Source organism: Hemiscyllium ocellatum, chromosome 13 (assembly GCF_020745735.1).
Source record: "Hemiscyllium ocellatum isolate sHemOce1 chromosome 13, sHemOce1.pat.X.cur, whole genome shotgun sequence".
Lineage (NCBI taxonomy): Eukaryota > Metazoa > Chordata > Chondrichthyes > Orectolobiformes > Hemiscylliidae > Hemiscyllium > Hemiscyllium ocellatum.
The window spans coordinates 29276442-29286176 of NC_083413.1; positions in this window are offsets into that span (position 1 = coordinate 29276442).

Sequence of the window (9735 nt, forward strand, 5' to 3'; positions counted from 1 at the left end):
AATATGATCAAAATGTGAAAAGAAACCAAAACTATAAGCTGATCAAGAGTGAAAGCAATATCACCATTTATTGAAGAAATAGGTTTATGAATAAATGCAGAAAAGTAAGATGAATTCCAAACAATGAAATGTCCTAATTCCCTCCAAACTTCACTTATGAAAATAGATTGGTGATCAGAATTTTTTGAAGAGGCTGAAACTCCATTTTGTAGAAGAGAGAAGATTGAGGTTTGAATTTTCCCATCCCATGAATGATATGGCAAGTCACTTGGGAGAAAATAGTGAGTTCAGAAAAATGAGATTCTTAATGTTCAGAAAAAAGTCTGATTCTTCAACAGTGGTTTGAACATCAAAATGGAATCTTGCTAGTCAGGATCAAGAGGTTGCTTACATCTCATTAGTACCTAATTTCACCGCATTGGTGTGCACTTTCTATTTTCCCACATGACAAGTAGAAACTAGGTGTCATCAGTTCCCATCTTGAAAATTATGTTAGGTATCTAATGATCTCCAGCTCATCACTTGCTCCTCCAACCCTCCATCTTAGACAGCAGACCATGTACAGTCCAAAATTGCGCAATGACTGTCTGCATCCTTTGTCCGTGGACATTAGCGTCAGACACCAAACAGCCTCACCATATCATCATAGCATGTCTCTGACTCTGTTAAAATAAGTTTTCTATTTCAATCCTATAATTTGGAGCTTAACGGGCACTTTTCATTATAATGCGTGGCAAAGATATTTTACATGCAGGAACAAGAACCCACTTTAGGTTTCATGCTTGTTCTCTTAATGTTCACTCACATTACACTTGGATACTCAAAGCATCTCTGCCTTGCCTTTTTGCATGATACCATCTCTTCCGGAACTTAAAGGTTCACAGTGCTTCTGTCTTGTCTTGCTGATTAGCACAAACACAAAGCCAAGTGCCTTTTCATGATTGTCAGCAGTGATTAGTCAAGGGGGTGACACATTGCTGTGTGGCACTATGCTACATCTATGGCACACCAGCACCACTTACGTGGCAAACACTCTAGCAATGCTTTGATCAAATGATCACATCTTATAGTCTATGAGGAATAGCCCTTGGTCAAGTAAAAGGCTAATGTTGTCAGTCATGGATTCCATGTCAAGGGCAGTGTCCAATCTCAGTTTAGAGGCTTGAACGCAGACAGTCAACTTTTTGTCAGAATGTCTGTACCACTGCGGTCTGGAGAGTATACTATGGTGAGTCTTGCAGGCTCAGTGCAAAAACTCCAGGGTTTGCAATAACCAGTTGAGGACCTGGACAGAAAGCTGTCAAGGGTCTGATCACTCATCACCTGGGACTGTCCTGACAAGTCAGAGTCAGTCCTGAAAGTCATCTTAATGATGATCACAAGGTTGGGGGAGGGGGGATGGAGGTGGGGTTATCAAGCGCACCTACTGAGGTAGGGAAATTGCATAAGTCATTTGTGGGAATTGGAGGCGGAAGGTTGAGATGTTGAGGGGACAATAATTGTGAAGGGGGAAACTCAACATAATGCTTTAGAGGAAATGCATAACAAGCATTGATACTATGCAGCACACTTTTTGGAGTGAGATAATTAAGGAACAGATGATCGGCTTGATGATGCCTAGATTGGTCATAGGGGTCTTGCAGTACAGTCCACATAGAGAGGTCTTGATGGTGCTCTGCTAAATTGAAACCCCAGACATCAAAAGGATATAATGGCTGCATTGGAAGAGCAAAAGCAGAGTTCCGAGGAAGAGGATGAGAATGTTGAGCAGGAGGAATAATGGAACAGTGAGACATCAGGGCTTCACTGACAACTGTATCAAATACCTGGGTATAGTCATCTTTAATTGAGTGCAAGTATGTTGTTGTTTGAAAGACATATGGTCATTACTTTTTCTCAGAAGCAGTTGGATTTTCTTTGGTTAGTTTTTTTTCTTTGCTTTTGCCATTGTCAGGAAAAAGTTTTCCACTCTTTTAAGGCTTTCCAGCATCTATGCCCCAAATTGAACAATGGCAAGATATGTTATGTTGGCTGTTAGGAAAAGAACTCTATTCCCTTAAACATGATCTAAAATTTGTTTGGTGCTAAGGGTAATCTTGCAGCTTGATTCCTGTAGCTGCTGTTGCAATGACTGTTGATCAGACAGGTGATGATGTAAAATAGTGACATAAATTGATACTTAGCTGATTTTTGGTTATTCCAATGAGGCAACAGGATAGTGGTTTTCAAGATCATGAAACAGTATGATAGGGTTGCCATAGAAAAGGTGTCTCTACTTGCATACGAAATGAGAACTAGGATCCATAAATATGAGATGGTCAACAAATCCAATACAGGAGAAACATCTTTACCCGAGAATAGTTAGAATGTAGAACGATCCACCATTGAGAGAAGTCGAGGTAAATAGCATAGATGCATTTAAGTGGGAGTTAGATAATACATGAGAGAAAAAAAATTGGAAGGCTATGTTAGATGAAGAAAGTAACAGGAGGCATAATGAAGCCACCAATGTGTTGGAATGAATGACCTATTTCTGTGTTCGAATTAGATTCTGTGTAGAGCTAGTCAGCTAAGATGGTTAACAGTGTGGTGTTGACAGCACAAGTTCGATTTCCGTAACAACTGCTGTAATTCTTGGAGCCTGTCCCTTCTTATCACAAAATGACATTATGGCACCATCGAACCATGCTTAGAAGTCCTTAGATACCAAGGATACAATGTGAAGAGGTTAAAAAAACCTAATTTCTGATGAATTAAAGCAATTTTGATTGAATGATACTACTAATAAGACAATTACATGAAGGTGAAAATCTTTTTTCATTGTGATATCCAGTTGTTATCCTGCAGCTGATGCTGTAAAAATGAATAACGTGTTAGTTTGTACATCCAACATTTTCTGGATAGGCTTTCAGATTATTTTCGATTCAATTATTTAATTGCAGCACAGATTTGATCATTCTTCAATTTGAATATTGCAAAATGTTATAGTTAAAGCCATTGTGGCTGCATTTCAATGGATTTTCACATGCAAATTTCATTAAGAGAGCAGGCAGAAATTCCTTTAGCAGTATTATCATAATTATTTTTCCCTAATGAATGTTTATATGCATTGAAAGAAAAAAATAAATATTTATGGAAGTTTGGATCGCAAATAACATTCTATTAAATAAAATCAATCTGGTAGTCTTAATCAGGCAGGTTGCAAGGATGACTGATGTGGCAAATGGAAGTATCACAATAGTAAAGTAAAATAAATGAAGCTGTGACTGAGGCAGATTAAATAACTTTTAGTTAACACATCAATACTGTAAATGAAGTTGGTATACTAAATGATAATATTAGGTTGATGCCAAGAAGTAGAAAGACCTCTGTCCTATGCAATTCTACTTTCACCACATCCCTCTTCACAAACACTTGTCCCATCTGTCAACTATCACCAAGTTCTCATAAAGGTACTTTCTCTTTTTCAATTACCTGCTTGAATCAAAGTTGCACAGCCATTTGTATGATTCCTAATTTAATGACAGTTCAACGGTCAAAAATGAAGTTGGGTAAGCTTTCACATACTACTTTGAACTAGGTTGATGTAGCAATTTGATGCCATAACTGCAGAGTTGAAAAGATCAGTTCCACCTTCTCTTGCTGAGACATCAAGTTTACATTCAAGCATTTGAGCCACCATAAAGGAGAGAGAGATTGTTCTTTGACAGCAAGGATTTGAATTATGAGAAAAGATAGGAGAGAACTAGGCTTCTGAATTTGACATCAATGATGTGATTTCATAGAAATAAAAAAGCAGTAAATGAAAAAGATAAATCTTGAATATATTACAGCAAACCTTGTTTAAACTGGTACCTCATGAACAGGCACTCTCGTTAAACCGACAAAAATTATACACCTCAAATACCATGAAGTTCACTGTATTATTCGTCCAATTATCATAGTTGTTTAATTTATTTACCTCAATGTAAATATATTTGTTGTTCAATCAAATAGCCATGCAAAATATCTGCTTTTGATTCAATTTTGAGTCAATTTCTCCTCAAATACCGTGATCTACCGTGATGTCTGAGTAGTCAGTTGAGAATGAAGTGAGAAGGCTGATAAGTTTTATTTATGGCAATGTTGCATATTACTTAAATGATTTATGCTGTAAATAAACTACAACAATGATATGTATATCCCCTCCATTATATTTCTATTATTTAGAGTGCATTTTTACATTGATTATGTGGATCTCTTGATTATCCGAAATATTTAATCAATTGGCACACTCCTGGTTCCATAGGTGCCAGATAATAAGAAGTTAACTGAATTTTCAATTGTGGATAATGGACAAAAAAAAAAGTTCAAACCAGTAAAATGTAAGCTCAGGATTTATATCCCCAATTCCATTTCTCATAAAAGGAATTATCAACATTTAGAATGAACTTCCATCAATGTATTTAAAGCAGAAATGCCTGAATGCATTTATGAAAAAAAATTGGGAGTCCCACAGTGATCAGTGTTGGGGCCACAACTAACTTACAATATATTAACAACTTATATGAGGAAAATTAATGCACTGTAGACAAGTTTGTGGAATTTAACAAAAAAAGCTGTGAAGGCAAATGGTGAGGGTGACACAACGAGTCAGCAGATAAGTTATAAGTCATAGACAAGTTAAAGGAGTGAACAAAAGCTGAGTAGATAAAATATAATGTGGGAAAATGTGAGGCTATGCAGCTTGGCAGGAAGAATAGAGGAACTGAATATTATTTAAATAGAGGAATGCTACAGAACAGATGGATTAAGTAGTCATTGTCCATAAATCACATTCAATTGTAGCCAGGAAGCTATATGAATGTTGGCATTTACTTCAAAGGGAATGGAGCATAAAACTAGGTAAGTTTCACTTGAACTATACAAGACACTAGTCGGCCCATCCTTAGAAATCTATGAGCACTTTTGGGCACCTAATTGAAGGAGAGAAATATATAGTCAATTGACATATTCCAGAGAAGATTCACCAGGCTAATTCTGGGTATGGAGGGACTATCTTATAAGGCGAAGTTGATTAGGTTGGGCCTGTAGTCATTGGAGTTTAGAAGAATGATAGATGAACTTTTTGAAAATATAAGATTCTTGGGGGATTTGACAGAGAAGATGCTTAAAGTTGTTTAATCTCAGTCCAGCCTGGAGGATATAATCTGAGAGAAAGAGGTCACCCAAACATTGCAGCGATGTGGAGAGCTTTCTTCCCTCCGAGGGTAGTGAGTCTGTGAAAATATTATGGCTGAGGAATGTTAAGGCTGGGCCATTAAGTATTTATTCTAGGCTGAGATAGACAGATTTTTAATCAGTAAGGGAATGTGGGGATAAAGCAAGGAAGGATTGAGATTATCAGATCAGCTATGATGTCATTGTATGGTGGAGCAAACTTCATGGGCTGAATGACCTATTTCTGCTCCGACATCTTATAGATTCATTGGAGCTAAAATGGGAGAATTTAGAATGTAGTAATTTGCAGTTTCATTCCAATAGAACTCATTCTTAGTTCTAGTCAGATTTATTACCTCCTTGAAGGCTACCCCCTACTTTCAATATTCCTCCAATGTCTGTGCTTCACCCAGTGTTTGTCAATATGGCAACTCTCTGATCTTGCTCTGATCATTTTCCTTCCATTCAAGTCATTGTTAGCTTTCCTATTTCAGTAAACTAACTTCTATTATTCAAACCACAGCTTTGCCTATGACCTTTTCCCTTCAAATCAACATGAATGCATCATTGCCTCATAATTATTGCACAAAGGACCCTCAATATCTCCTGCCTATAAGAATCTGAGCTAATTTCCAAGCAGCCCAAACCAGGTGGACAAATTGTAAATAGCAGTCTGTATAACTGAGACTATATTTTGCTGTTGTTTTTTCAGTCTCTATCAATATTCTATTCCCACAATACTCAATCATTGCAGTCAAATATATTGCTTCTCCTCCATGGTCCAACTTGTGATCATCATCCTCTTATGGTCAATCCTATTTAATTCAATGAAGCTGCTTCAACTCATTAAATGGTTTCTCATTAAATGGACATTGTTTTTTGATCTGGACACATGGTCATCTCTTGTGTCTGTTATGTTTTTATTCCTTTTGTGCCCCCTGCCAAATTCTACATAATGTGTTGTGATGGGATTTTTTGCAAACTTGGTGCCAGCTTCTACATGTTATCCCAAGCAAGAGGTGACAGGTTTATTGCCAGCTTGAGCATGCCAGCAAGAAGAACTCCATGATAAAACATGGGATGTCCCAGACCATTGCACAGCTAATGAAATACATTTGAATTTATAAGGAAAAGTTAGACTTTTGCAGTGTGGGATACATTTGTAACATAAAATTTGAAGACATAAACAAAACTAAGACCACAAAACAAAGATTTTTTTATTCTTAATTATTTAGAATTGAGCATTATCCCTATTACATCTCCTCAACTGGAATTGGCTGCTGGGTGAGAGATAGCTAAGGCTAACTATTCACTATCAGCATATTTCTCAGTTGTTACATTTAACCCTATCCCTCCTTGTAAAAGTATACTTGCAAGCATACAATATCTCATGACCAGGGGAATCCCTAATGCAATATTATGTTGATGATTTCCCTCTTAAGGGACAGCTGAATTACCAGCCATAAAATTACTTTCAAAATTACTTAGCCTGTATAACTTATTTAAGACCTACCCTGAGGGTCAATGACAAGAGATCATGTTAGAATAACAGAAATATCTTGACTTCACATGACATTACCCAGCTAAAACTTCATATGGAAATGTTGCATAGTTTTTTTTTATATAATAAGAGCTGAAGAAGTTTTTGACTCATAGAAGTATCTGAGTGTCAATATTAAAACTTGTTAATAGGATATTATTCCAAGCAAAAGGTGAAACGTTCATTGCCAGTATAAGCATGTCAACAGGAAGAGCTACTTGATATAATAATGGATCTAATTGTACCATGAAGTAGATAAGAAGTGATCAAAATATAGAAGTTTATAAAATCATGAGGGCTAGGAATAGGGTGAATAGCTAAGGTCTTTTCCCCATGGTACGGAAGTCCAAAACAGTAGGGTAAAGGTTTAATGTGAGAGGAAAGATTGAAAAGGGGACTGAGGAGCAACCTTTCCATGCAAAGAGTAACATGTGTATGGAATTAATTTAGAATACATGATCAGTATATGTTATGTGTATTTGTAGAATTGTGTAATACAATCTTGCTTTTTGAGGCATAAGAATTTGAGAGGTACTAAAAATCTTTCAAATTAAGAATTTGCTTAACAGCAGCTCTGATTAGTTTAGTTCCAGAGTGTTAAAATACTCTAAATACCAAGGAGAAGAAACATCCAGAGCCTGTAGATAGAAAGCATCCATCTCACTCTCTCTCTCTCTCCCTGTTTCCATTTGGGGAAAAGTAAGAAAAACAAAGAAAGCTTTGAAGAAAGGATTGTAAAATAAGAAAAGGCCTAGGTTCCTCTGATCAATCACTGAAGTAAAGAATAATAATAACCTTGTAAACAACAGTGTGTCACTATTGCTAAAAGTGAAAGAAGGTCAAAAGTCACATGACACCAGATTATAGTCAAACAGATTTATTTGAAATCACAAGTTTCAGGAGCGCTGCCCCTTCATCAGGTGAAGTGAACAGAGCATCTATGCCTGATGAAGGGGCAGCGCCTTCTGTGCCTGATGACGGAGCAGTGTTTCGAAAGCTTGTGATTTCAAAAAACCTGGACTATAACCTGGTGTTGTGTGACTTTTGACCTTGTTCACCCCACAGCCGTGGTGAGGCAGCCGTGGTTTAGTAAGGAATTGGAATCCCTTGTGAAAGGGAAGAAGGCGGCATATGTAAAGATGAGGCGTGAAGGTTCAGTTGGGGCGATAGAGAGTTATAAGGTAGCCAGGAAGGATCTAAAGAGAGAGCTAAGAGAAGCGAGAAGGGGGCATGAAAAGTCTTTAGCTGGTAGGATTAGGGAAAACCCAAAGGCTTTCTATAGGTATGTCAGGAATAAAAGGATGACTAGGGTAGGTATCGGTCCAGTCAAGGATAGTAGTGGGAAGTTGTGTGTGGAGGCGGAGGAGATTGGAGAGACACTAAATCAATACTTTTCATCAGTATTCACTCAGGAACAGGACACTGTTGCTGATGTGAATATGGAGTCACAAATGATTAGAATGGATGGCCTGGAAATATGCAGGGAAGAGGTTCTGGGAATATTGGAGAGGATGAAAATAGATACGTCTCCTGGGCCTGATGGCATTTACCCTAGGATCCTATGGGAAGCTAGGGAGGAGATAGCTGAGCCATTGGCCTGGATTTTTATGTCGTCATTGTCAACGGGAATAGTACCAGAGGACTGGAGGATAGCGAATGTGGTCCCCTTGTTCAAGAAAGGGAGTAGGGATAGCCCTAGTAACTATAGGCCAGTGAGTCTGACTTCAGTGGTGGGCAAAGTCTTAGAGAGAATGGTAAGGGATAAGATTTATGAACATCTGGATAGGAATAACGTGATCAAGGATAGCCAGCATGGTTTTGTGAAGGGCAGGTCTTGCCTCACAAACCTTATTGAGTTCTTTGAGAAGGTGACTAAGGAAGTGGACAAGGGTAAAGCAGTAGATGTTGTGTATATGGATTTTAGTAAGGCGTTCGATAAGGTTCCCCATGGTAGGCTAATGCTAAAACTACGGAGGTATGGCATTGAGGATACATTAGAGGTTTGGATTAGGAATTGGCTGGCTGGAAGGAGACAGAGGGTAGTAGTTGATGGACTATGTTCATCTTGGAGTGCAGTTACTAGCGGTGTACCACAAGGATCTGTTTTGGGACCATTGCTTTTTGTTATCTTTATAAATGATCTAGAGGAAGGGCTTGAAAGCTGGGTAAGCAAGTTTGCGGATGACACAAAAGTCGGTGGAGTTGTGGATAGTGAGGAAGGAAGTGGTAGGTTACAGCGGGATATAGATAAGTTGCAGAGCTGGGCAGAAATGTGGCAAATGGAATTCAATGTAGCTAACTAAAGGAGTTGCCATGGGCACCTGCATGGGCCCCAGCTATGCCTGCCTCTTCGTAGGATATGTGGAACAGTCCATCTTCCGCAACTACACTGACACCACCCCCCATCTTTTCCTCCGCTACATCGATGACTGTATCGGCGCTGCCTCGTGCTCCCACGAGGAGGTTGAACAGTTCATCAACTTTACTAACACCTTCCATCCCGACCTGAAATTCACCTGGACTGTCTCAGACTCCTCCCTCCCCTTCCTAGACCTTTCCATTTCTATCTCGGGCGACCGACTCAACACAGACATCTATTATAAACCGACTGACTCCCACAGCTACCTGGACTACACCTCCTCCCACCCTGCCCCCTGTAAAAACGCCATCCCATATTCCCAATTCCTTCGTCTCCGCCGCATCTGCTCCCAGGAGGACCAATTCCAACACCGCACAGCCCAGATGGCCTCCTTCTTCAAGGACCGCAGATTCCCCCCAGACGTGATCGACGATGCCCTCCACTGCATCTCCTCCACTTCCCGCTCCTCCGCCCTTGAGCCCCGCTCCTCCAACCGCCATCAAGACAGAACCCCACTGGTTCTCACCTACCACCCCACCAACCTCCGCATACAACGTATCATCCGCCGCCATTTCCGCCACCTCCAAACGGACCCCACCACCAAGGATATATTTCCCTCCCCTCCCCTATCAGCGTT